General features: G+C 43.3%; 1 protein-coding gene and 1 pseudogene across 10 annotated transcripts in view; one reads left to right on the top strand and one right to left on the bottom strand.

Moving 5' to 3' along the window:
- Shroom3 (shroom family member 3) overlaps window positions 1-27,564 on the top strand; it is a 308,366-nt gene that overhangs the window by 134,453 nt on the left and 146,349 nt on the right. For 3 of the 10 annotated variants that reach the window (XM_074041951.1, XM_074041954.1, XM_074041952.1), the window contains exon 1: window positions 4,621-5,064. The exons of 6 other annotated variants lie outside the window; for them this stretch is intronic. The gene's annotated coding sequence lies outside the window, so the exon portion shown is untranslated. Of the gene's footprint in view, window positions 1-4,619; window positions 5,065-27,564 lie in introns of those variants that run through there. One more of the 10 variants, XM_074041957.1, reaches the window with a different exon arrangement.
- LOC141411032 (uncharacterized) lies at window positions 3,194-4,782 on the bottom strand (annotated as a pseudogene).

Raw genomic sequence — 27,564 nt, 5'->3', positions numbered from 1 at the left:
TTTTTATTTTTTTGTTTTTTTGGGTTTCTTGCCTATCTTCATACCTCCCTTGTGTGCTGTCGCCTCATCATGTGATCAAAGTCCAATCCCCTTGTTGTGTTTGCCCTTGATCTAATGTCCACATATGAGGGAGGACATATGATTTTTGGTCTTCTGGACCTGGCTAACCTCGCTCAGGATGATGTTCTCCAGTTCCATCCATTTACCTGCAAATAATAAGATTTCACTCTTCTTCATGGCTGAGTAGTATTCCATTGTGTATAGATACCACATTTTCTTAATCCATTCGTCAGTAGTGGGGCATCTTGGCTGTTTCCATAACTTGGCTATTGTGAATAGTGCTGCAATAAACATGGGTGTGCAGGTGCCTCTGGAGTAACCTGTGTCACGTTCTTTTGGGTTTATCCCCAAGAGTGGTATTGCTGGATCATATGGCAGATCTATGTTTAGCTTTTTAAGAAGCCTCCAAATCTTTTTCCAGAATGGTTGTACTAGTTTGCATTCCCACCAGCAGTGTAAGAGGGTTCCTTTTTCCCCACATCCTCGCCAACACCTGTTAGTGGTGTTTCTAATGACGGCTATTCTAACAGGGGTGAGGTGGAATCTTAGCATGGTTTTGATTTGCATTTCCTTAATGGCTAGAGATGGTGAGCATTTTTTCATGTGGTTTTTAGCCATTTGAATTTCTTCTTTTGAGAAAGTTCTGTTTAGTTCACTTGCCCATTTCTTTATTGGTTCATTAGTTTTGGGAGAATTTAGTTTTTTAAGTTCTCTATATATTCTGGTTATCAGTCCTTTGTCTGATGTGTAGCTGGCAAATATTTTCTCCCACTCTGTGGGTGTTCTCTTCAGTTTAGAGACCATTTCTTTTGTTGAGTAGAAGCCATAGGTTTGTTTTTTAAAAGGCAATCAGAAGAAAACAGGACAGATGAGCTACTAGCTTTGAGAGAAAAGGAAACACAAAAGCATAATAATACTTCAAAAACTCACGTAGTATGTTCCTGGTTATCCCCTCTTCACAATGAATATTAGAATAGGAAGACTCTTACTGACCTTCTGGACCAGAGCACTCTTTCAAGGATGTGGAGTACAGCATGATACAGTAAATGACTTGTTCAAGGTCTCTTGAAGGTTAGCTATCAATGGCAGAGAAGGAAGGGAAAGGCAAGCCCTCTCCCTTCTGGCCTGAGGGTTCCACAGTGCTGCTTCCAGATTAGGTCGCCAATACTTCTTCAAACAAGGATGGCCTAACCCTCCACCAGTGATCTCCAGAGAAGTTAGGCTGGTGAGAATGAGAAGTCAAGATGTTCGTGAAAGAGTTGAAGATGCTCAGTAGAACTCTGAAGTGGAGAAAGCAGGGAATAGGAGATGGTGCTGAGGGCAGGGTTTTACCTGGGCAGTGGTGGTGGGGATGGAAGTAGTGTTGTATGATGGTCTCTCTTGTGTACATTGAAGTGTGACGGTCTTCTTCTGCACTGATTGAAGGACACCTTCACAATGTATTAGTCCTTTTTCCATTGGTATAACAAAGTACTTGAGACTGGGAACTTCATATAGAAGTTTATTTAGCTCACAGTTTGGGACTAAAAGTTCAAACCACATGATGCTAGCTCTGCCCAGCCTCCCTGACTATTTGCCATCATGGAGATGACATCATGGCAGTAGTGTGCCTGAGAGGGAGAGACCACGTGGGAAGACAGGAAGCCACCTGGGAGTGGATAGGGGCCAGCCTGCTCTATTATAGCTATCTTTTCTCAAGAACTAACCAGGGTCCCATGAGGACTATATTAACATCTTTCAGGGACGGGAACCCCAGTGGTCCAATCCCCTTGCACTAAAGGCTTCACTACCTCCCAGCATTGCCACACTGGGGACCAAGCTTCCAACACACAGGACTCCTTGGGGACATGGGGTACTCAAAGCATATCAGAACCACAGCAGCATTACTTCTAGACTTGAGGACTCTAAACTTCACCGTCCTTCTGCCCACGAGTGGCCACCTGACCACCGAGAGTGCCGGGGCACTCTCTGCTGTCTCACTTCAGGTCATGAAGGTGGAGAGAGCAATCACCAGCCCATACCACTGCTGTTAAGTACATCTGCACTCCTCCATGGGACAGGCACTGTGCTAGGGGGTTTCACTTATGTCAGCACCTTCAGTCCTCACATTGGATAGCACTCATTTCAGAGGAGAGACACACTTAGTAAGTTGCCCAGGGTCACCATCGCAGAGGGGGTGGTTAAAGTGTGGGCTCTGGGATCATATCCCAGAATGTGAGCCTGGCTGTTAATTCCAGCTTTGTTGCTTGCTAGCTGGGACAACTAACCTCCTCAAGCCTTATAGCTTCCACACCTGTAAGGTTGGAGGAGTAATCACGGTGTAAGCCTTGTGGAATTGTGATGATTCGAGAATATAACCTAACTATAGACACATAGAAACAACTGTGGAATGGGGAACTTCAGTTTAAGCCATATAATATCGCTATTGTAGTAAATCTGACTGCTGTCAGAGAACAGCAGTTCATATGGTTCAATCTAATTCTACGAATAGGCATCCATTCTCTGTAAATACCACAATAGTTCCCTTATTCATCTCATAATTTGTGAAAGAACAGGTGATTTCATTGTTTCAATATAATTTAAAAAGTGTTGGGTTTTTGTTTTTGTTTTTGTTTTTTTTTTTTACAGTACTGGGGCTTGAACTCAGGGCCTTCACCTTGAGCCACTCCACCAGCCCTACTTTTTTTGTGAAGGGTTTTTTGAGACAAGTGTCTCTCAAACTATTTGCCTGGGTGGGCTTTGAACCTTGATCCTCCTGATCTCTGCTTCCTGAGTAGCTAGGATTATAGGTGTGAGCCACTGGCACGTGGCTAAAAAAGTGTTTTTGCTTGCCCACTTGTTTTAGCTTTCCAAAAGAATCACACAGCGATTTCTTTGAATGTGACATAGCACCCATGAATTCATATACAATAAACTTGGTTCCTGGAGTCAACAACCTGTGGAGAATATTGTCACAGAGAACTTGAAGAAAAGTAGATTTCCATGGAATTTAGGATGAAAGAGCTAGACCATGAGGAGAGGAGGGTGACATGAGAAGGGAGTTGAGTTCTGGCTCCTTTTAACTTCTGGGAATATTCTGCTGTTTGAGGGGATGGCATTCCCATACTTGAAGGCTAGTTGGGATAAACAAATGTCAAACATAACCATTTGTCATTTGCAGTGGAGATGAGGTCTTGGTCAGCAGCAGGAGGTTGTTAAATTTGACACACTCAACATGAATTGTGTAGCCCGGCTGCCCTTGAACTCTGGCCTGCAGGGCATAACATGGTAGAATTCCCTGGTGATGTTTGGAGAGCTTGTGGGGTAGGTCGAGGAAAACATAAGACTGGAATGACAATTTTGTCTTCCTAAAAGGCAAGAAGGTTACTTTTGAAAGAATGCATATATAACACAAGAACTAGTGGAAAATTCTATTTTTCTGATAAGACAGTTCTCTGTCCCAACCCCAACCAGTATTCCTAGCCCACCTGGGTCCCAATACAATTTCCTTTGATTCCACAATATAGACACATAATTGCTTTGGAATTCAGGTGGAACATTCTGGAGAGACAGCCTTTCTCATTAATATAGAAACAATGTTTAAATGAAATTCATCTCACCTTTGAAATGCAATGACATCTTCCAGATGCTTTTGACTTTCTGGTGTCTGGAATCGAGATTACAATATATGTGTAATATCATGACCCTGTGATCAGAAGATCAGAATCCTGTTCTCTCTGTGTGTGTGTGTGTGTGTGTGTGTGTGTGTGTGTGTGTGCAGGATTCTCTCTTCTGTCTTTCTACAACTAAAAAATAATCTGCAAATCTTAAAGTTCTTCTGCCAGGATACTTTCATATTATCTATGGATCCAGTGATTTGGTATTTCCCACCATGGCAGCCCTAGACTAACAGAAATTCACTTACACACCCCCAAACCCCAAACTCAGACACACTTGGAGTCCCATTTGCTTTCTGTGTGTACTATCCCTTTTCTCTCTTTGTGTTTATGGTTACTGTTAAGCTGACCCCTACAGTCTGGGGCAAATACCAAACTTGAATCAAGCCCTGCTTCTCCATACAGCTGCAAAGGATTGCTGTTTCAGGCTCTGATGAAACATGGAAGTAAAATTCCTTTAGCTGGCTGCAGTTTGGGCAACCTGTGACAGTTCCATCCACTGGTGGGCTGCATCACACTCCAGTTTGCTGGTTTAAAGCATGGGTTTTGTTTGTGGAATTTTTTTTAATGGTTGTTCTTTGTTTTGTTTTTTTAAACATAGCATCTTTGTAAATTTTTATGTCCGAGGTGATTTTTTTTTTTTTACAATATTGAATTTCATTGTTGGAAATAGTATCTGTAAAAAGATCTTTCTTTCTATTTGCTTCTCCCTTCCAGTCTCTCAGTCTCTGTAAGAAACTGTTGCTTGCAAAAGCCACCACTCATTAAAAATTGAGCTTCATGAGCTGCAGAGAAGCCAGAGTGGAGACTGACAGAGGGCAGGAGGAAGAGCAGAGAGTGAGAGGCTCTCAGTGTTTGCCATTGTTACCAATTCCTCTCTACCTTCACTTTAATTGTGTTGTCAGCTTCTGAGTCAGAGGACTGCAGAGCCGCACTTGTTGGAAGGGCAGGAGAGAGCTGAGCAGATACCACAAACAGCTTCTCCAGGGTGCATGCTGAGCCCAGCTGCCCATGGCTGCTGTAGAAACCGGTTCTCAGGTTCTGGCCAGTGGACTTCCCCTTCCATCCGGGGGCCTGCTCCTGTCAGACAGGCCAGCCTGCGATTGGCTGGGGACAGGCAGTAATCTGACCTGCCTTTTGTACTTGGCTAATCAGGGCAGTGCAGGTTCCAGCCAAGGTGCCTGGGTGTCAGACACCTGTGCTTAGCTCTGCCTTCCTGTGGCTGGCTCCCTAGTATTCTTTCTGTGCCACCTCCCCTAGTGTCTGAGCCTCCTCGGTGGACCAGCTTGGCCCAGTGTCCAGCAGATAACTGAGGACAATGGAGCTGCCTAGCTTAGACCTGTACAAGGTAAGTTCATTTTAAACCAGTCACTTTTTGTTGACATTATTCCTACATTTGTCTTGATAGAAGTGCCAGTATCGGGAAGGTAAACTAAAGAGAAGCAGTGGACTTGTTCAGTTTGGACTTTTAGGATAGAATTACCAAGTTATTCAGCTGTCAGATGTGCTGATAAAATGATACAATCAATAAATACAGACATAAATGGAGAGGGGGACTTGACAAATTACTGTAGCCCTTGCAGGCAGTTGGCACCTCACTATGCACTCCTTTCTGTTTGATGAGAACTCTTAATTAAGGCCAACAAATATATACGCTAACTTGTACAGTGATAGAAAGTTAGGCTCGACTCCCTGTATTTGGACAACCCCAGGATTTCTGGTCTAATTGTCATTATAACTTATTTTTAAAGTTATTCTTTAACTTTTCCTCATGTGATAGAAAAGCAGCTTTTCTTTTTGAGGTTTGCTCAACCTAGGTGAGTTACCAAATTCCATTTCAGCAGGGGACTTTGATTATATTGCTTGACTCACTTTGTCCATCCTTATGTCGGAAAGGTCAACTTTTAGAAGGAGCTTCTGAATTGGAGTAAACAGTTGAGATGCTCAGGAATGTTAAACCCTGATTCTGATCAAGCTTGCACTCTACTCTGATTTCATTTTACTTGTAAATTGATTGACACATACTTCAAGGACCTTCCTACTCTTCTGGCTTGGGTGGCTACTAACATACTTGTAATTTGAAGATTTAGTGATCAAAGATTTGTAAAAAGGTTAGTGAATTTAGGACCAGTGTTTTCTTCCTGCCTGTTTTGTAATTTAGCCTTGGATTTTCACTTTTGAGCATGAGACTATTTTATAAATTCAAAGAGGTGCTGAGTCTACTTTTGGTGTTGGCTTTAGGAGTATAAACACACACCTTCCTGAATGGGAGGCGTTTACCAGTCCCAGGGAGCCTAGTCAAGTAATAAACAGTAAGAAGGAAAACAGACGAATGTGGTGAGAAAGAGGAGATAAGCATTCAGAAACCACTGTCTGGAAATCTGCTAATCATCTTGAAATATGTCTTTTTCTTCCAATGTTTATACTTGTTAGAGTTTTCCATCTTTCTCAGCAGGTAACATGTCTTTATAAAAATACTTTCCTATAAAATTGGCGTAAAAGTAGTGCTATAAATAGAAGTGCTAAAAATGACTGCTTTGATAAAAGCACCAGAAGTGACATTACCCCTCGGGTGAAATGGGACCATCACTCAAGTCTACAGCAATCATTTAAAATATAATTTGTGTGCAAATGGCAGAAATGTGGTTGGAAATGTTTTAAAAATATAGATTGATAGGTATAAAGGTGACTAAGTGAATATATAAGTGTTGGCAGAGTTAGAAATGAACACTGAAAGCTAAATAGATAAGGAACATTTAGCATTGATTTGTATTTCAAAACACTACCATTTACTTATGAATTACAATCTAGAAAATATGTAAATGAAAGGTGATTTCCTGGGTGAAGGATAAGTCATTTTTGTATGAAGAAGAGACAAATACAATCTCAGCAGTAATCACTATCTTTAAAAAAATTTCTGTGAAAACCCCAGTGATTTAAAAAGAGAAACCTGGTTGAAAAACTTATCTATACTTAAAAAGTAATAAACCTCCCTTTTCATATTAAGAATATAGTAAACTCCTGTACCTATGTGTGGAATACCAGGGGACCCCAAGTATGTAACTCAACATAATCCTTAATAGGAAGGATAGATACATGTGTATTTCATTCTAAGACCAGTATCAATAGAGAGCAAGATGGTGGGGGGGGGGATTAAAAAGTCTCCTTCCTGGAAGTGTGGAATGCCTGCCGGGCTCCCTCTACTGCTATGGGGTGACAGTCCCTTCTAGTGCTGTGGGCAGCACACAATGGGGCACACTAGAGCTGCCAGCCTCTCCCATACACACACTGTGCACCCCATTGGCTGCTCTTGAAAGGTTCAGCTTTGCAAATGGAAGGTTTTCTTAGTCAGATCTGTCTCCCTCTGTCTTTCTCTCTCCCTCTCCCTCTTTTCCCCTTTCCCCTCTGCCTCTGCCTTGGCCCCAGACTTTTCTAAGCCAGGAAGAGCTGTGATTTCAGAAACTGAACAGCTGAGTAGAGGCCTCCTTTTAGCTAGATGTTTTTGGGTCTGAGACCTCAGGTGAGCAAGCTGGGATTCAGTAGCCCTAGACACATCAGCAGAGGGAAGAACGCCTTCACTGCCCTTTCTCTAGAGATGACTGCATTAAAATGTCACTGGCTGGTGGGGAAAAATGAGCACTTCCTGTTAGGTCAAACCTCTAAAAGACATATTCTTAAAAAAAAAACAAAGCCCAGAGCAATTCAAAAAGTCACCTGTTGGGGACAAGTGGGAAGCAATACCTCAGGACAGACCCAGATTTTGTAGGCAGGAGACCTGAGCAGTCTCCAGTCATCTTGTTTCTTAGTTGGACAGACTGGATTCAACAATGAAAGTCAAATGGCAGCATCAGTGCAGAATTTGTCGCACATCATCTAAGCCCGTTGAGAGAAACACTCTGTGACTGCAGATGAATGGAAACTAGTAGGCTGGCTCTGTGGTGCCCACAAGTGATCTGGTGAGCCCTGAGCCCTGGTGACCAGCACTTAGCTGCCTCTGCATACCAGGCCTGGCTTTAAGTGGACAACTCCAGGGATGGAATGTAAATAAACCCCACCCAGAGAAGCTATGGTTCCTTACACTCACTTGTTTTAACAAAGTACCAAAATTCAGTGAGCAGTAATGCTGCTGAGAGGCCCTATCCACCAAAACCTGTAGCAGTCTTGGGGCCAGCCCTGCAGAGGTTGTGGTCACAGCAATTGGACGCCAAGGCGAAGTGGGTATCCAAGTTCCTCCCTTATTTCTTCCTTCACAGCAGGAGAGGTGGTGGTGGCCAGCCTTCCCTCCAGATTCTCTCAGTTATTCATTAAGCACCTGTACTCATTCCTCCATGTGATGTCTCGTAGGCCGAGATCACTATCCTAGTTTGGAAGAGAGAGAAAAAGAATGAGGTACAATTATTTGTCTAACTAACAGCACCAAGAAGTTGGTGAGGAGATAGAAACTGGCATGCCACCCCCTTTTCCTTCCCTTTTTGTCTTTCTGTCAAAGTAGGAATCCGGAATCCGGAATCCGGAATCCTTTATCTTTTCTTTCCCCTGGCTCTTCTGTCGGGGCACTAAAATTGCGTTAGGCCAAAAGTGTGCTATCTTTTCTTAACTTGACCACTCAGTGACCAGGAGTGAGGCAACGGCTTTAAGACAATTAAGTGAATCCAGCCGGAGTGTGGCCTGTGTAGATGGAGGCATGCGCACAGGTGTGTGCCTGCCTGAACAAAGCAAAAGGCCAGTGGTTGGCTGGTAAAGTTTGCCTGAAGCCACATCAGAGAAAGAGGGAACCCTCTCCACTATGGCCTTTCCCTGGAGAGGCCCAATCATGTCATTTACAACAATTTTCACCCGGGCCCCTGGACCAGGGAGGCCAGCTAAGGAGCCTCTAGTGAGCCAGTCTAGGGGGTGGCTGCCTCCGAAGGTATGTCAGGAATGTTAATGGAATGCCTGAGTGGCAGCTTCAGAGCTCTGAGCTCGCCTGAGAGCTGTTCTTGTGGCCATCTGTTGTGGCCCAGAAGTCTCATAGCAACCACATCTCAAGAATGGAGGCCTCCCCCCACCACCTTTTAAATTAAAATGAACTAACAGAAAATCCAAAATTGCTCCACTGCCCAAGAAGAATCAGGACAGGATTTGGATTCTTTGTACAGAGTGATGAGTTTTTAAGAAAGAAAAGCCATGTATCCTTAACCCTGTCCGTTAAATGAGCAATTTGTACTTGGTGTTAGGTCTTTTTTTTTAAGAATGGAGGTTAAAGCAAATTTCTAAAGCTGTGGACAAAATAAAAATACTTGGCAAAAATATGGTTAAGAAAGATGTAGTCAGAGTTTTCAAGATTTTCCTGGTGTTTGTTGTTCTTGGCGATCCTGTGAGCAACTGTGTCTTTTTTCCTTTGTAACAATGTGAGCTTTACAAGCCAGGCTATTTAGCAGGTGAAATAAAATTCAAACAGATACTGATTTTACCATGCTGTGTGTGTGCTCCAGTAAGAATCTTGAATCTGAGCACCAGTGGACCTTAGAAAAAGAGGAAGGGAAAGTAACATTTGGAGATATTAAATTAGCCACTTACAAAGACTGACGACATGTCTCAGGCTAGACATCTCTGTAGAATGGTAGATACCTGAGGCCTGAGCAGACGCCCCAGATGGAGACTGAAGAATTAGATTCTAGAACTGGCAGAGTGGCTCAAGTGGTAAAGCACCTGCCCTGCAAGCGTGAGACCCTGAGTTCAAACCTCAGTACTACAAAACAAAACAAAACTTGGAAATAGTCCTTGAATCTGAATGGCACCTATAAAATCAAAGGTTCTGTGCTATCCTTGTTGTCATACAACCCTGGGAAAATGTTTTCATGAGAACTTTTATATCTCTTTTATTTTTTAATTTGGCTCATTTCCCTTAAGTCTTGTGAAATATACTTTCCTAGTGAAGTCACAAAATATTCCAAGCGATTTTGCCCGGAACACAGAACACACTTACTTCTTTGTATTTGTGATTGCTGCTGTATATTGCTACTCACGTACCATTCAGTTCTAATGCCCTGCCTTGGTGGGCAAAGGCAATGCTACCAACCCCCAGAAAAAGGATTGCTGAGTTTGTTTTCTAGACTGTGGCTTCCAAATGTAGTCTATGAAAGCCATGACCGCTTGCTCTCTGTGTGCCAGCTGTCTCACATATAAAATCAGGCCAGTTGTGTTTCCAGGTGTTGGGTTGAAAGCCATGGACAAAAGTAGACAAAATTCCTGGCACACATTCTGGTTAAGAGACACAGATAATGAACCAGAAAAAGTCAATTGTGTTATAGATTAGAAAATGAGAACGCCTATGAAAAAACACAAGCAGAGAAGTGTGTTGTGTGACAGTAGAGGGAGTGTCACATTTTTCTAAAGGGAATGAGTGAAGAACTCACTGATATTTGGAAGAAGACTTGAAGGAGGAGAGAATGAGCCGTGGGTTGCCTGGAAAGTACTGTGGACAGACACCAGCACATGCAGAGCTCCTTAGGGGGAAGTGTTTGTGGAAGGGCTGGGAGGCCAGTGTGGGAGAAGCAGGAATAAGAGCAGACAGGTCACGCAGAGCCTCCTGGCCACTGGAAGGCGTTTGGCTTTTCCTCTGAATGTGTCCGGTGACAACTGACCTCAGAAAGCTGTTGCTAGGGTTTAATGACCTAATATGTCACCCACACACAGTACCTAGCTAGCACTTCGAAAGTCTCTGTACTTGTTAACTATTGTCAATTTATTTATCATCAACACTACTGAGGGCTTGAAGATAGATAGCTGTGAGCACAGAGCACAGAACTGTTTTCTGTCTAGAATGTTCACCATAGCTAGTGATCAGCGGTCAGAGGAGCTGGCAAAGCATTTGGATGAGCCCTTGATTTCTGCAATCCTTCCCAAGTTTATGGTTCTGCTGCTTTCTAATTATCCCCTATGAAAATTAAACTTCTGACCTTGGCTTTTCTTCTTTTTTTATTGGCAGTACTGAGGTTTAAACACAAGGCCTCATGTTTGTTAGGCAGGCACTCTACTACTTGAGCCAGGCCACCAGCCCATTTTGCTTTAGTTTATTTTTCAGATAGGGTCTCCTACTTTTTACCCTAGTGAGCTTCAGAGATCCTCCTACGTATACCTCCTGGATCACAGTTGTGCCCAACCACTTTCAGCTTAGTTTTTGAGATAGGAGCTTGCTAACTTTTTTAGCCAAGTTGGTCTCGAACTACAATCCTTTCTCCACCTCCCAAGAAGCTGGGATTATTGGCATGACCCAACGCACATGGCCCTCCATCCTTGGCCTCTATTATATACAATTCTATCAGCTAGTCAGGTCTAAATTCTGTATCTTCACACATACACAGGATGAAAGTTACTTTTCAAAAACTAGCCTTGTTTTAGCTAAACCATTGTTTCTAATATGAAAGCACCAAATCCATACTCCCTTCAGGGACAGCTGTATTTTGAGACATTTGGTTCCAAATTTATCTACAAAAGTTCTGTTGAATGCTACTGACTTTGCATGCTGTTACGATGCCTGGGTTTGAGCTTTGATGCTGATTCTTCTCTCAGGGTGCAGGCTTTGAGGTTGGGAGGAGTCTTTTGCAGATATAACACCAACAAGGGGTTGGTGTATTTTCCTTCTCCCTGGAACCTAGGAGCAAGGTTTTATCTCAGGGCACTTTGAGAACCCTCCTGGATACCCCACTGGACATGTAGTGTTTTTGGTTTTGTTTTTTGGCAGTACTGGGATTTGAACTCAGGGCCTCATGCTTGCTAGGCAGGCGCTCTAACACTTGAGCCATTTGCCAGTCTTTTTTGTGATGGGTATTTTTGAGTCAAAAATACCCATATTACACTCAGGATGGCCTGGACCACAATCCTATTCGTGCTTCCCCACATAGTGGAGATGACACATGCCACCGAATCCAGCCATTGGTTGAGATGGGGTCTCTCAAACTTTTTGCCCCAGCTGGCTTTGTACCAAAATCCTCCCAGTCTCTGCTTCCTGAGTAGCTAGGATTACAGGTGTGAGCCACAGCGCCTGGCTTGAATGTCTAGTTACATTGATCTCCTCCTGTGAAGCTGAAGAATTTGGTCATAACTTGTGTCAAGTGCTGAGTAACTCAGGACATTGGGAGAAGGTAGGGAATCCTTTTTTCCTAAGTTTATGAACTTGTCATTTAGACTCAGGATTCTTCTTGCACCTGAACTAGAGTTAAGTGCTCAAAATACGCAGAAGTTTGTCTAAAACTGTGCACACAGGAGAGGCTGCGTCTTCAGTTATCACAGGGGTTCTCAGACATTTGGATGAGAACTTGACCTCTAAATTTGTGGTTCAGCCTTTGTCAAAAATGCACTTATTAAAAATCTCTTGGAAAAGCCACCTTAGATGGTCTTTCTTAGCACAATCATTTGGAGGTTCTGTGGGGATGATAGCCCAGTACCCCCCAACACTGACAATGCCATGACATTTGCAGATTCTGAGATCTGCGTGTCGTCACATCACTTCTGCTTACTGCCCAGCTTCTCAGCTGTGATTCAGGCTGGAGCTCATTTTCTCTTTTGAATAATTCTTTCCTAGCACTATGTTCTAAATCACTTACCAAAAACACTACCTCAGAACAACCCTGTGACAAAACGACCTGTTTCTCCCCATTTAATAGGTTAAGCAATCGAGACAGCTAGCTCAGGGTCACACAACGTCAGTACTGGGATTTGAACCCAGAGTGCCTGCCAGCAGGGTCTGTGCTCTTAACTGCTGTGTTGAGTTTGCCCACAAAATGCTTTGTCTAGTTTGTGTGTGTGTGTGTGTGTGTGTGTGTGTGTCACTGGGGATGAAAATTAGGGTCTTGCACATGCCAGGCAAGCACTCTATTCCTAGCCCCTGGGCACTCTTTTTATTTGTTGATTTAGAGGGAAAGTCGTAAGATGTATCTCATTTGTGTTTATTGCCCTCTGGAAGGGCAGAGAATGTAGCCTAGTGTGGTACCTGGTGCCTGCAGATACTCAAATATTTGTTGAGTGAGTAGGGAGTGAGGGTGTGACCTGAATAAGCAAGTAATAAAGCCATCGCAATGCCTTCCAGTCTCCTGGGACACAGGATTGCACGACGCCACTGAGCCTTAACTTTGAGAAGCTCAAAAACAGAAACGTTAGAGGTGAGGCTGCGAGGTGATGACAATTTCATCTTGTGTTTAGTGCCCATTGATATTTTAATTAGTGAATCACCCCACACTGAAAGTAGTGCCCACAAAGAACCCTGATGTCAAACTAACACCTGCCATGTAACAATGGGGGAGGAACAAAACGGGACCCCGGAGCACAGTGCAGTCCACCAACCAGAGCCTTCTGTGCAGTGCATTTAACAAAGAGATATCAAGACTCATAGATTTGCTATGGGGCAAGAAAGAAAGCCTGGGTCTGGCCAGTGCCAGTGTCTGTGAGAACATTCGGATGACACGAGCACAAATCACTCAGACTACCTCATGTGTAAAGAGGGATTTTTGAGAGGAGACGAGGAATCTTGTGAAATCCAACTATAGAAAGCCGGGGCTAGCTCGGTGTTCACCTGCTGGTTAGGAGCTCTGGAGTCAGAAGGCCTAGGTTTGAGCCCCACTCCTCACGTCGCTGAATTTGTGACTTTGGATAAATTACTCAATGTCTTTGGAGCCTAATCTACCCATCTAAAAGCTAGGGACTAATCAGGTATCTACCTTGTTGGGCTGTGATGTAGATTAAATGAGGGAATTCACTGAAAGCACTGGAGCCGGGCACACATGTCTCACACCTGTAATCCTAGCTATTTGGGAAGCTGAGATCAGTAGGATCGAGGTTCAGTCTGAGCAAATAGTTTGTGAAATCCCATCTCCAAAGTAACCAGAGCAAAAATGGACTGGAGGCATGGTTCAAGTGGCAGAGTACCTGCTTTGCAAGCACAAAGCCCTAAGAGCCCTAAGTTCAAACCCCAGTGCCACCAAAAAAAAAAGAGAAATATGTATATATCTTCTCTCGGAATCCTGCCTGAACCATGATAGAAGCTCAGTAACCATTGGCCTTTAAATTACTTAGAAAATAGGCAGCAGTTCACTTTTTCTTTGGGTTGCATAGTTGCTCTTCTCAGTTTACCTTCTGCCTCATGTTTACTAGGCAGGCACTCTACCGCTTGAGCCACACCTCCACAGCTGTCAGTTCACTTTGAATATCAGGTCTGGTACTCTCCCCGCAGATTGGCTTCCTGAGTGATTTTCAGTCTCCTCATTTTCATTGCTTCTCATGACCACAAGATAGCTGCTATAGCTCCAGACATCATGCCTTCACAACATCCTTGTCTAAGAAAACAAAAGAGTCCCAATTTTGTGTATTTTATCAGATTTGAAGGAGGGAGAGAAGAAGAGATTGCAGCTCAGTGGTAGAGAGCACTTGCCTTGCATATGCGAGGCTCTGGTTTCAATCCCTAGTAATGCAGGGAGAAAAACAAAAAAAAGTAATGCCTTTTCAATTTCCAACCCACTGCAAACTTTGCTCAGATCTCATACTTAAGATTGTGGCTGGTACCCATCCATACCTTAGTAAGTGGCAGGGAGTCAGAGTACCGTGACTGGTGTAGATCAAGCATGAGTCACTTCTTGGGGCCATAGAAGGAGCTACCTTCCTGAGCACATGGCCCTTTGACACCTCAAGAGAATCAGAATTACCCTGTGAGGACTGAGGAACAGGACCATTGAGAACTCAATGATAGGCCCCATCTTAGACGTACCAGTGTCTATGCCAGCACACAAGGGTCTGTCCCTGGAAATTTCTGTTTTTATATTCAGAGTCTAAGCAGAGGCAGAGCTCTCCCTTGTGAAATGATTAATCAGGGATGAGTCGATCAACCTGAAATCTCCACTCTGCTTATGTCCTGTTTGTCTCCCACCAGCACACATTGAATTCTGTTGGTTACAAGTAAGTGAGGGGATGTGTGTGTGTGTGTGTGTTGATAGATACACAGCATTTATCTCTAGATATCATAGAGAGATAATAGAATGACCCCCCTCCCCCCAGGGAATGGTACCTGATAGGGTAGGAACGGGGGAGAATTTGACAATGTGTTTCATTTTCTGAGGCCATCTCTATGCCTGACCTTCACAAAAATTCAAATTTTTTGCTTAAATATCTTTGTGGGTGTTCAGTGTCATTTGCATCATCCACAGTAACAACCACAAAATCCTATCAGATGCATTTCCCCGAGTTTCTGGGATTCTGTCCTCCCATAGCCACTAGCACGTGATTCTGGCTCCCTCCATCGCTGGGCTCCTTCATGCACCTCACAGCTCTGGGGCCTTGTCAGCTGTCTAACACAGCCTGGGCTCCAATTCTAAATTCTGCCCACAGCAGTCAGCACAGTTCTGTGGCCTCGGAATGGCTGCACCAGCCTCAGCTGTTTAGCATGGGCTCCCTCAGAGCTGTGTGCTGCTAGAATCCATGTAAACAGAGGTCAATAACCCTGTCTCTAATCCTCTTGTCTGCCCAGTCCTTCTGAAAATGATTGCATAAGAGGCCACCCAGTCAAAAAGTACATTTTTCTCTTTTTGGCAGCACTGGAGATTGAACTCAGGGCCTCACACTTGTAGGCAGGAACTCCACTATGTGAGTCACTCCACAAGCCCTTTTACATGCTGGATTTTTTGAGATAGGGTCTCACAAACTATTTGCCTGGGCTGGCTTCAAACCACGAGCCTCCTGATCTCTGCCTCCTGAGTAGCTGGGATTATAGGTGTGAGCCACTGGCACCCGGCTAAGTGTATTTTTGTTAAGTAAAATAGTTCAGTTTTCAGATATACAAGTGCCTTTGACAGGGAGTTACAAATCCAGTGCCTCTACTCCCTTTAGCTGACTTAAATAGGAGAAGAGAATTCTGCATTTGCATCAGTAAGCAATTAGTGCAGGACTTGAGAAATATCCAGAAGAACTTAGCATAAGTCAAGAAGAAAATCAGCGGGAGGAGGCGGGGGCGGGGGGGGGGTAGGGGAGAGAAATGGCCCAAATAATGTATTTACATGTGAATAAATGAAAAAGAAAGAAAGGAAGGAAGGAGAAGGAAAGAAAATCAGCGTGGCCATGATGGGCAGGCCAATTGGACTAAGGAGAAAAACCCCATGGAAGGCAACAACTAAGATGTCAAGTTTGTGGTTCAGTATAAATAGCTCTTTTTAAAATATCATTTTTATTATGAAAATGTCCAAAGTTTTGTGAAAGTAGCAAGTACCACATGTTCCTTGCACCCCCCCATCCAGGGGAATGGCTTGCATTAAGTAGAAGACAACAAGGGAGGAGGAGATCAAAGAAGTGAGCAGGATCCAGTGATGGATGTGTTAGTGAACTTGTCAGGAGGGGACAGGAAGTCGAAATCCAAGATGTCTGATCTCTTTAATCATAGCTGAATGAAATAATTGCTAATTGAGATCTGGCTTCTAGCTATTTGAGTAGGGAGTATGTAATTTGAGGAAGCAGACATCGTGACCCATTGCTAGGGGTGGGGGAGACACTGAGGCCCCCATCTTTCATGTGAGAAGGCTAAGAAAGCTGGCAGCACTCGATTGGCAGTGAGCTACAGGCTTCCAGGCTCTGTGCTAGGCTCCGTAGGCCTTCAGGTCTGCAAGACAGACCCTTCCTTTGCAAGAATGCAGGATCTAGAGGGAGAAATAGATGAGAAAATCTGTGACCATAACTGGCACCAAAAGAAAAGGTGAGGGCTGGGAGAGGTAGAGCATATGCCATGTCCCCAGTGACACACACATACACACAAAAAGATGAAAGCTGCTAGTAGAAAAATGATTGTCCGTCTGTCTCCATTTCTAGAAGGTGAGTAGGAGTTAGGTGATGAATTCATTCTAGACAAAGTAAGCAGCTATGCAGAGGCAGAGAGGTACATGACCAGAAGCTCAAGCCAGGGCCATGGGGCCAATGGCACATTTGTGACTAGCTAAAAGACAGGTGACATGTATGGGGCTGGCCAGGAAGTGAGGAGTGGATGCTCAGATCCACTTGCACTTTGCTCACTGGAGCAGCTACATCTGCATAGAGAAGGAGGTATCTTTTTAAAATTTGTGCAGGTTCCACATGGGGCTAGGGTAGCCCTGTCTGGGTGGCTTTGGCCTTTTTTGTCCTAAGGGTATATGTGAGGATGCTCTTGAGTTTGAACTGGCCACAGAAGATGATGTGGAGTTAATGAAGAATTGAACAAGCAGAGCACTGACCAAACCAGACCTGAGTTTGAGAAAGACTATTGTGGGTACACTTTGGTTTTTTGGGGTTTTTTTGTTTTTCTGGTGGCATTGGGGTTTGAACTCAGGGCTTCATGCTTGCTAGACAGATACTCTACCATTTGAGCCACTCCACCAGCTGTGGGTATATTTTGGAACATAATTTGAAGATGGGAAGTCTGGAGGAATAGAAACTAGTGATGAAAGAGGTCCAGGCAAGAAGTAATGAGGGCCTGACCTATGCCTGTGGGGCAGGAGGCACCTGATATCTAGAAGGTAGTGTAGGTGGACTTGGTGACAGGTAGCTGCTTGGGTAAGGAGAAGCAAGGATGAACTTTCAGGGTTTCAGCTTCAGTTGCTCAGTGGAAGGTTATCACAACTTAGCTAAGACTGATAAATCCAAGAACTTTGACATAGTGTGCCGTAAGGTGTTAGCTGTTGAATGATAACAATAAAAAATGTGCCTTATATAAGCACTGTGGTTAAAGATTAAAAGGAAGGCTTCAATAATCACTTTTGAGCCAGAAGAAAAACACCCTGATCTTGAGTGTGTCCCTTCAGAGAATGACCAATTGTTGTGGAAGGAAACCGTAGCTGTCTTCTGGAACAGAAAACCCCCAGCAGAAAGTCAGGCCATTCAAGATAGGACAGAAAGCCAGGCCTAGCCATGGTTAACTAATGCATCACCCTTCTTCATTCTTTCAAGAGAAAAATGATATAAATGGAGTCTCCCAACCCCTTTGCTCATTCCTTTTGGAGGAAGCAGTGTTTTGTTTTGATTTCTTTCTGATGGTGCCCTTGCCACAGCACTCTTTCTGTCACCTTGTGCTTGCCATGATGGTTAGTGGGTTTGAGTTTGAATCCAAGTTCATTACTTTCAGTCCCTTTGGACCTACCTCATGGCGCTGCTAGGAGGGCTAAGGGATGACACAAATGAAGTGCCCAGCATGTGGTGGTGGGAGAGCAGCCATTGTTCCTGTCCTTATTATGAATGCCCGTTGGCTGTGTGTGTTATGAATGTCAGTTTGTGACACCAAGAAAGGCCTCAATTACTCCTTGGGCCTGCATCTAATTAGATGGGGACTCTGTGATATTGCTTTCTCTATGAGTTGGCCCAAGGAGAAGGAGTTCCATGCCACATGAGTCAGAGGGCAGGTTACACGTGTCACATGCCCTGCCGGATGTGCCCTGAGACACCACACTGATTACACCTGGGGTAGGGAAGCATAGCAGGAGACGACAGTAACCACTGGAAAGAAGGCAGAAAACTGTGGTGCTATTGGTTTTCATGTGACCAAGATATGCTTCAGGAATATGGGAGTTCACCGAAGTGACACTTGATACTACGTTAATAGTTTAACAATGGATATTTGTTCCTAACTACCAGCCTGTGACTTCAGCAGCTGCTAGCACTCAAAGAAAATGTGCCCCAAATCAGGTGTGGCAGTGCACGTCTGTAATCCAAGCACTCAGTCAGCCGAGGTAGGAGAATCTTGAGTTTTCAGACTGGGCTACATAGTGAGTGAGACCCTGTCTCAAAAAGGAAAAAAAAAACGTACTTCAACTTTCTTACCAAAACCAGTTTTAATAGGACACATCATGACTGTAACTTTGGTCAGTGCTCTGGAATGTCCCTGATGGTCCTGCCAGTTTTCCTTGCTTCAAGTATGATAAGGAAATTTTATTAATGCCCCATTTAATTTACAAATTAAAAATGTGTTCGTGCTCTCCTGTGACTGAAAATAAAACTAGAGTGCTTCTATCTCACCTGTAAAAAAGGGAGTGGTGGGAATTCGGGAGGGGTTGTTGTTGAAGTTCTAAAGGTTTTGGTTGCTGCTGTTGTTGTTTTGTTGTTGTCCCTGTCCTTGTTCTTGCAGTGCTAGGGATAAGACCCAGGGCCTCTTGCATGCTAGGTGAGGGCTGTACCACTGGATCACACCACCAGCCCCAAGCACAGAGCTAACGTTATTATTTCTGATTGACACTGAATCTTCACGAATCAAACAGAATCAGAGACTAGGAAAGTGGCAAGTCTAATTTTATGCTACTCTAAATCTATTTTGCCTCCGAGAAAAAGAAAAAAAATGTTTTTTAAATGTTTGAAATTAGCCCATAACTCGTTTGCTGTAAAAGAGAAAGAAAATTCAGCAACAGTGAAAAGTTTAAGTCAGTAGTTCTCAATGAGAGGTGATTTTTTTGTTTTCTGAGGGGCACTTAACAAAGTCTGAAGACCTTTCTTGTCACAGCTGTGGGGGGTTTAGGGTCCATGCTACTCACATTAGTGGGTGGAGGTCAGGGGCACTAGTAAACATTCTACAATGCACAGGACAGCTGCGGCACAAAGAATTATCCGTCCAAAATATCAGCAATGCCAGGCATAGAGCTGAGACAGGAGGATCTGAATTGAGGTCAGCCTGTGCTACATAGCAAAACTCAGTCTCAAAAAAAAAAAAAAAAAAAAGTCAGCAATTCCTGACTGAGAAACAGAGTTAAAGAATGACTGTTATAGGGGTGTTGGAGCTCAGTGGTAGAGCATTTGCCTGCCATCAAACCAAGACCCTGGTTTGATCCCTAGCACCAAGAAAAGAAAAAAAAATCCTGAGGCTGTAGCAGCAGTGGCACTGGAGTCTCTTTCAGCAAATTAGCCTTTCTATCACCTTTGGAGATTTGACATGATTTTCCTTAGGCAGTATCGGGAAAAATACTCCTCCACCTTCTGGGCTGTTTTTCTTGTACACACCTCTCAAATTATCAGACAAATCAGTCCAGGTGCTGGGGAGACTGTGGGTGGAAAAACACACCAGACTGGCTCAAGTCTTCACTTTTCAGCTGGCTGCTGTGCACATGCAGCTGTTCTGTGGTGATGGTGGAAGGAACAGGAGGAAGAGGCTGGAGTGCCTTCCAGGTTCAATCTCCTTCAAGAAAGGGAAAGTTGGCTTCTCGAATTCCTATCCAGGGTGCAGCTGGCCAGGGCAACTGCAGAATCTTTCTTTCTATCTTGCTTCCTTGTTTCCCTTAATTCACAAGCCATTGCGTATTTCCCATCCCCATCCCTGCGGTGGCTGTGCAGGGGGTGAAAAACTCAAGGGATTTTAATAAGAGCTAAGAGAAAGTTACAAAGTCCATCAATCATCACTTTATCTCAAAAACAGAGAACTTTCTCTCTTAGATTTTATGTATTTGTCTTACAGAGTACAAAATTAACCCACATTTTGCTATGCACTTAATTGTCTTTATTGAAAATAGTAAAAATAGACAATTTCATAGTAAATAAGGCAGCCATACTGTTAATTTTCATTTATCTCTTAGAAAGGTTGTCTTTATATCTGAAAGATAACCAGAGCTGGGGCTTACTAGTGGAGCTGTATTGGTACATAGTATGCTAAATAAAATTTAATTACAGTGAATAATTTTTTTCAGGGAAAAAGTCCAGACTGGAGGCATGGCTGTAGAGCACCTGCTTTGCAAGAGTGAAGCTCTGAGTTCAAGCCCCAGTCCACCAAAACAAAAAAGAAAAAATCCGTAGCTTTTATTACTACTTATGTGCATCAGGACTCACAGAAAATAGGTTGGATAGATTTGAGCACCAACTCAGGTGTGCTGGTGTGTGTCTTTAATCCCAGCACTCAGGAGGATTGCCAGTTTCAGGCCAGTCTGGGCTGCACAGTGAGATCCTGTCTCACTATATAAAACAGGTCCTGTTACGGGATTACGGGGCAGACACTAGTGGGAGGGGGTAGGGTGAAGAAGGATGAATATGGTTGATGTGCTTTGTATACTTGTATGAAAATAGAATGAGAGAGAATGATGGTGGGCGTGAACCTAATGCAGATACATTGTAAACATCTGTGGAAATGTCACAATGAAACCCCCTGTACAACTAATATATGCAAATAAAAATGTAGAAAAAAAGTGGTCAGACTCAGGACTCAGAGACTTGTTTATTCTTTAAGGAAACAAGAAGAAAAGGCTTGGGCTTGTTAGGCTGTTTATGCGAGGCCATTGTTTGGACTGATCAAAGCAGACTGGAGTTACTGGAGCTGGATGTCATGTAATCATACTTTGAAATGGGCCAGTTTTCCAAAAAATGGGAAGTCACAGTTGCCAACGATAGAACAACGGCCCCAGTCACCTGATGGCATAAGGAGGCCTCCCGGTGTAACCCTAAAAGAAAACATTGAAATGATTCTAAAAGAGGCCAATTAGATCTTTTAAACATATTTGAAAACTATCTAACAATTTTGTTTTTCTCACTGGCTTCAAGTGAGTAGGAAGTATGGACGTGCAGAGCAATGTAACGGAGGATAGGACTGTGTTATCAAGGTCTGTTAGTACTTGTTCATCTTGTTCATCTTCATGTACATCTTCAACACCATTAGTAACCCTTCTCTCCCTGAGATTAGGAGGGCACCTTCCTCAAAGAGCCTTGTTCCTAGGCAGATAAAAGATAGAAGCAGGTACGCGTGGCTTACGTCTGTAATCCTGGCTACTTGGGAGGCTGAGGCGGGAGAATCATCTCTCCAGATCAGCCTGGGGAAAAGGTTAGAGAGACCTCATCTCAACCAATAGCTGTGTACAGTGGTGCACACTTGTCTTTCCAAGTATATATGGGAGACTGAGATGAGGAGGATCATGTTTCTAGGCCAGCCCAGGCAGAAAAGTCTGTGAGACCCCCCCATCTCAATGGAAAAAAGCTGAGCATGGTGGTACACACCTGTTTTCCCTGAAGACTGATGAGAATCTAAAAATAGGAGAATCGAGGTCCAAGTCAACCTGGGCAAAAAAGTGAGACCCTGTCTCCAAATAACCAGAGTAAAAAGGACAGGAGGTGTGGCTTAAGTGGGAGAGCACCTACTTAGTAAGTACAAAGCCCTGAGTTCAAAACCCCAGTACCATTTAAAAAAAAAAAAAAGGTAGAGAATTCATCTTGTATCTCAGTCTTGGTTGCCTCTAGCTGAACTTTGTCAAATACCAGTGCGCATATTTGGGGTGTTGTGTCCCTATCCTTCAGATAGGCTGTAGAAACCGAACCTCGAATAGCCAGCGATTTTACCAACACCACATAAGCTTGATGAATATTATAAATACACTTGATGGAAGTTTATTGCTGCTGTCCACACTGACTGCAGATTGCTTTTTCCAAAGGACATACAGGAAATAACCAGTTATATGAAATGGTTTTTAAATTGAACCCCTCTTGTCAGCCTGTGGGAAAGCAAATTGCTTTTATCATGGTAAGGGCTAGTGCATCCTCAGGTACTTCCTCGGAACTCCCTGTGTAAATAGGGCAGAAGAGCTGGAGGGTAGACTCCAGCTGGAAGGCCTGGATTCAAGTCCTGGCTCTGCTGCTGTCACTCTGACTATGCCAGCTTGGGCTGTTCACTTCACTGACGATAACAGAGTTTTTTCCTTTGAGAGTGTTGTGAGGATTAAATGGACTGATGCATGTAAACTAGCACATAGTCTGTAACTTAATTCAAAATGTATAGTTATTTTTATTGTCATTGTCAACCCATTGCATTGTATTTTGTTATTGTGCATTTGTATTAAGTATGAGACTAGGGTTTGGGCCATTGCAGCTGCTCTGTCTAACTTGGTCTAAAGCCACCTACTTTGGATTACCTCATGTTCCTTGAGACAGTTATCTATTAAGAACACATACTTTGGAGTTGATAGGACAGGGATTTATTGATTGGTGACATGCCATGCAGTATGAGCGCATGGAGTGCTGCAAGGAGACCGGCATCCTGGATTCTTCAGGCTCTGGTGCAGCGTGGTCCTCAGGCAGCAGAGGACCTGTGTTACACTGGGGCCTCTGGTGGCTTTGGAAGAGGATACTTTCCAGCTGTTGAGCCTGTTGTGTGTAATACTTGGAGGTCTTGGGTGACTGTGCTCTAAAGGATACTGACATCAAATATATCATGGATGAATTTATGCCAAGTTGTTGGCCCATGGTATTTATGATATTTAGCTTTCCAAAGCAAGATAAAATCAAGATGCTGTACACAAATAGGTGGGGATGGTTTTATAGCTTCGGCTTAGTGACTTCCTAGAAACATATCTCACTAGCTCTCCTGAGTAAAGACACACCAGTGCTTTTGAGCTTAACTACAGTTAGCTTGGTATCTAAATTGCCTATGTGTTATCCCAGTAAACAAAAGTGCCTGACCAAAATGCTCTCTGAAAGCCTGAATTTCCTTGTTAAAATGAGAACCAGCCAGCTACAGAGTGCGTTGAAAAATTTGAAATCATTGTTTTTCAAACATCGAAGTTGGTAATTGTTATGTCTGAAACATTGGAAATCTAACCACCTAAGCATTATAGGAAACAGGAAGAGTAAGAATGCAGAAGCACAAAACATGAAAATTAAAAGTTTTCTAACAGAAAAGTGATAATGCATTCAAAGTAAGAGATCTGGGAATTGCATTCTATTGATTCTATGTTGCATCACTAATGAATAACCAGTTACTTAAATAATTGATAAGAGTGAAGATTTATGCATCTATAAAATAAAAAATGTGACTAGTTGATCTCTAGGGTACATTTTGTCTCTAAGATGTCAAAGTCAATTTAATGTGTTTTTCTGTATTGAATTCCTCAAGGGCCAAAATAGACACACTTTGATATAACTCTGAAGAAGTCTTACTAGTAAGCAGCAAACGCATTTAGATTTAAACGCCTCTTGTACAACTCAGAGATGGGCTCTCAGTAGAGGGATGCATGGGAGGATTCCTAGGAGGCTTGGTCAGCTCCAGATCATGATGACCTTGGTGATGTGACCACAATAATGGAGGTAACAGCTTTGACCACATCATAGGAATAAACTTTAATCAAAAACGTGAGTGGAGAAATCAAGGGCTGAAATGTACCCTGGAAACTATTAAATGATGTCCAGCCAAGGAGAGATGTTAAAGCACCATTTGGTTGCATGCTAGTGGAAGAGAACAGTTCTCATTACAGAACTTCTAAATAAAATTGGAAAAGTAATGAACACCATAAATTTGAATTTGGCTGGCATCTTTGCCTCTCTCTACACATAGCCCCTAAACTGCCAAAGAGCAAGCAGGGAGAACCCATTCCTCTAACCTGGGTAAGCAGAAATTAGAATAATACTATTCAAGATATAAACAGCAAATGAAGGAAGTGAGAAAGGAAGGGTCAAATAGAATTGTCTGAGAGAACTGTGTAACTGCTAAGTGATAACTATGCAGAAAACCTGATGGAGTTTCTGAAGAGGGGGGCAATAGTTTTCAGTGGCACACATCCCAGAGCAAAGGAAAAAATAAGAAAAAAATGTTGCCTTTTAAGTAGATGGAAAAAAATCCTTGTTTTTTCAGATGTTACCCTCGGTGGAAATTCTAATAACTATAGTTGAATTTCTTTTCAATCATGAAACCTTAGATACAGAATCACTCTTTAGCTTTTCAGATTTCTAAAAATGTGTAAAAGGCACAATACTATATGTTTGAAGAATATATATACCTGGTTTAGGGCTTTTTTGAGACAGGGGACAGGGTCTCCCTATTTAGCCCAGACTGGCCTCAGACCCCGAGTCCTCCTGCTTCAATCTCCCAAGTGCTGGGATTACTGGCCTGAACCACCAGGTCTGGCTGAGACAAATATTTGTGTTATGCTACTAATGATTTCTCCTTTAATCTGTGGTGCAAGTTAATTGCCCTGAATTTCAGTTTTCTTACGTGTAAAATGAGAGCCTCTCCCTGCAGTTCCTGGGAATTTTGCTGTCGTATGTACTATAGTAAAGTACATCCTGTGCACACATACACAGTGCTGGGCCGCTGGCAGTCCAGTAAGTGTCATAGAACATTCAGGAATGTTAAATTCTACCTTGACTCTGACAAAGTTTTTATAGATCTTCTATCAAATCAGCTTGCTGAGCCTCAATTTCAAAATCTGGTGGGTAAACTGTCAGGGGAGCATGTGTGTTTCACTGTGTGTGTGTGTGTGTGTGTGTGTGTGTGTGTGTGTGTGTATGTGTGTGTGTGAGAAACATTTGAGATTTGCAATGTACTCGTGAATATAAAACATTTTGGACCAAAAATGCCAAATACAAATGATTACTTATTTCCCTCAGTTTAAAACCATCAGTTGCAGCATCTCAACAGCTCATAATTTCTTGTTTTATGGAATTAAAACTTGATTCAACAGCATGCTTTGTGGTCTTTCCGGGTTTAGGAGGTGAACAGGCCAAACTGGAAATAGACAAAGCCAGGAATCTTAAGCAAGTGTGGAGAGACTGTTCGCTCCCACTCCCTGAGGAATTTATGACCAGTCAGTGCTTCTCTAATGAGCACAGAATAAGGGCATTGCATCTTCTCTTAATTAGTTTGACAGATATTCATTTAAATTTGAAAAGATTCCCAGGCTTGGAATAGCAAAGGAAGGGCCTGAATTCCTTTTGCATCTTAATTCCGTTTTTGTTGTGGTAGCTCTGGGGAATGTCAGTCTGAAGACAAATAGAGTCCATGTCTTCATCCAGGGACCTCCACTTTTTCTATTTGTAACTGGCTAGAAACTACCCTTGTGTTTGAGTTCGCAGCTGTGAAGTCCAGTACAAAGCCACCAGGTTCTGTAAGAATACTGTTGGATCTGGTTTGAGGAGGGGTAGGTTTTTTTCTTTCTCCAGCTGGCATTACATAGCAGCTTTCTATCAGAAGTCACTACTTGGCATCAGTGAGGAGGTACAAACACAAGTTGACTAAAATTGCTTTTACCCTCAATATGTAAAGGCATTGGGTTGCCACCAGTCTTCAGTTATCTATGGAAATGAATAATCAGGAGGCCATCCATATATACTTCCAGCCCTTTTAACCAACAGTAAGATGGAACTTTCTTGGGTTATTAAAGTATAGCCACAGTGGTGATGACTCTCCCTGTTATCACACTTGAATCTCTAGTGTGCTTGCTGTTCATTCCAGGTGGCGCCCAGTTAGGAAGCATTTAAGGTCTGAACCCTCATCTCTGGCTGCAGAGCCTGGGGAGTGCTTTTTCCTCCTGCCCACAAAGAAAAGCCCCAGATGGGCCCACTGGTGGGCATGACAGCGTACAGCTGTTATCGGGAAATGTCGAAACACAGACGACCTTGGGAGGACAGCACAGCACTTGCCAAATTGTTTATTTCTCTAAACATTTCGGTCTGGCATCAAGTCACAGCTTTCACTGGCTGAGTGTCAAGTGTCCCACCCCTACCTCCCAATGAGGCCAAAATTAGGGCAAGTTCGGGACTTGTAGAAAAATATTGCATCTCACATTAACCATGCTTTGGCTTGGGAACCGCCCTCACCTGGCTAGGAGCCACCCATGACCCTCACTATTCATTGATTATGGGATGGGAATTTCCTGGTTCCTCCCTTCCCATAGGTTAGCGTAAGTTTTAAAAGTACCCGAGAAAGAGAAACTCACTCTCTCTCTGCCTCCAGATTCCATCTGGGCCCCACCATGTTCCCTTTTGTATTTCCCTTCCCTAACTCTTAAACTCTATTTACACCCAGGTGTTCTGCCAGGGATTCTTCCATGTAGCATAAAGAATTTGGAAGTCTGAACCGGCACCATTAACATCACCACTATTCTTTTCCTCATTGACTTAAGCAGGTTCCTTTCACTTTATCATCTTACCATCCCCATCCCACTGTATTCTGGGGACTGAACCCTGGAACTCTGGCAAGCTGGGCAAGCTCTCTACTACCATCAACTCATTTTAATGAAGCCAAAACATGACACCCCAGGAAAAAGAGCCAATATTTTAGTTCTGGGTAAAAGAAAAAGAAACTTAGCTTGCAAAGTATCAACCTCTTTTCTCACTCCATTGATCTGGTCATTAGACTATATTTCTCTGAGAACATTATTTGATTTATTGCGCAGACGCAGTGTCAGGTTAGGAGGCCTGGGGGGAGTGCCTGCTTTACCACGTAGTAATAGCCTTGAGCAAGTTAATTCACCTCTTTGAGGAGCCGTTTCTTCAGTGGTAAAAAAGCATAATATTGGCTGAGATCAGTTAGGATTGTGGTTCGAGGCCAACGCGGGCAGAAAGTTCTGAAAACTCCATCTCAAAGGAATAAAAGCTGGGTGTGGTGCCAAATGCCTGTCATCCAAGCTGTGGCTTGTTGAGTGCTTCATGGTGTAGGCACTGAGTTCAAATCCCGGTATTGAAAAAAAATTATAAGAAAAAAAATAGAATCACAGGCCAGTCCAGCCTGTACAAAAAGGGAGACCCTGTCTCAAAAAATAAGCAGAGCAAAAAGGACTGGAGGTGTAGCTTAAGCTATAGAGCACCTGCCTATCTACCGAGAAGCCCTGAGGTCAAACTCCAGTACCACCCAAACAAACAACCACACAAGAATGATAATGTGAGGATCAGGTGGATTAATACTAAAGAACTTTGGGGCTCAGGGTGTAGCTCCAAGCCACACCCAGCATGAACAAAGCCCTGGGTTTGATCCCCAGCACCACAATAAGCAAACAAGCAAATAAGCATAAGTACTTAGCATGATTGCCATGGAAAGCAGCCATTCTCCAGTCCTGAGTCCTGGATCTGCAGCAGCATGTGGGAACTTGTTAGAAATGCAAATTTTCAGGCCCTAAATGAAAAATTCAGGGGTGTT

Source organism: Castor canadensis, chromosome 9, assembly GCF_047511655.1.
Source record: "Castor canadensis chromosome 9, mCasCan1.hap1v2, whole genome shotgun sequence".
NCBI classification, from domain to species: Eukaryota; Metazoa; Chordata; class Mammalia; order Rodentia; family Castoridae; genus Castor; species Castor canadensis.
The sequence above is the reverse complement of the archived record's forward strand: the minus strand, read 5'-3'. Positions and strand labels throughout refer to the sequence as shown.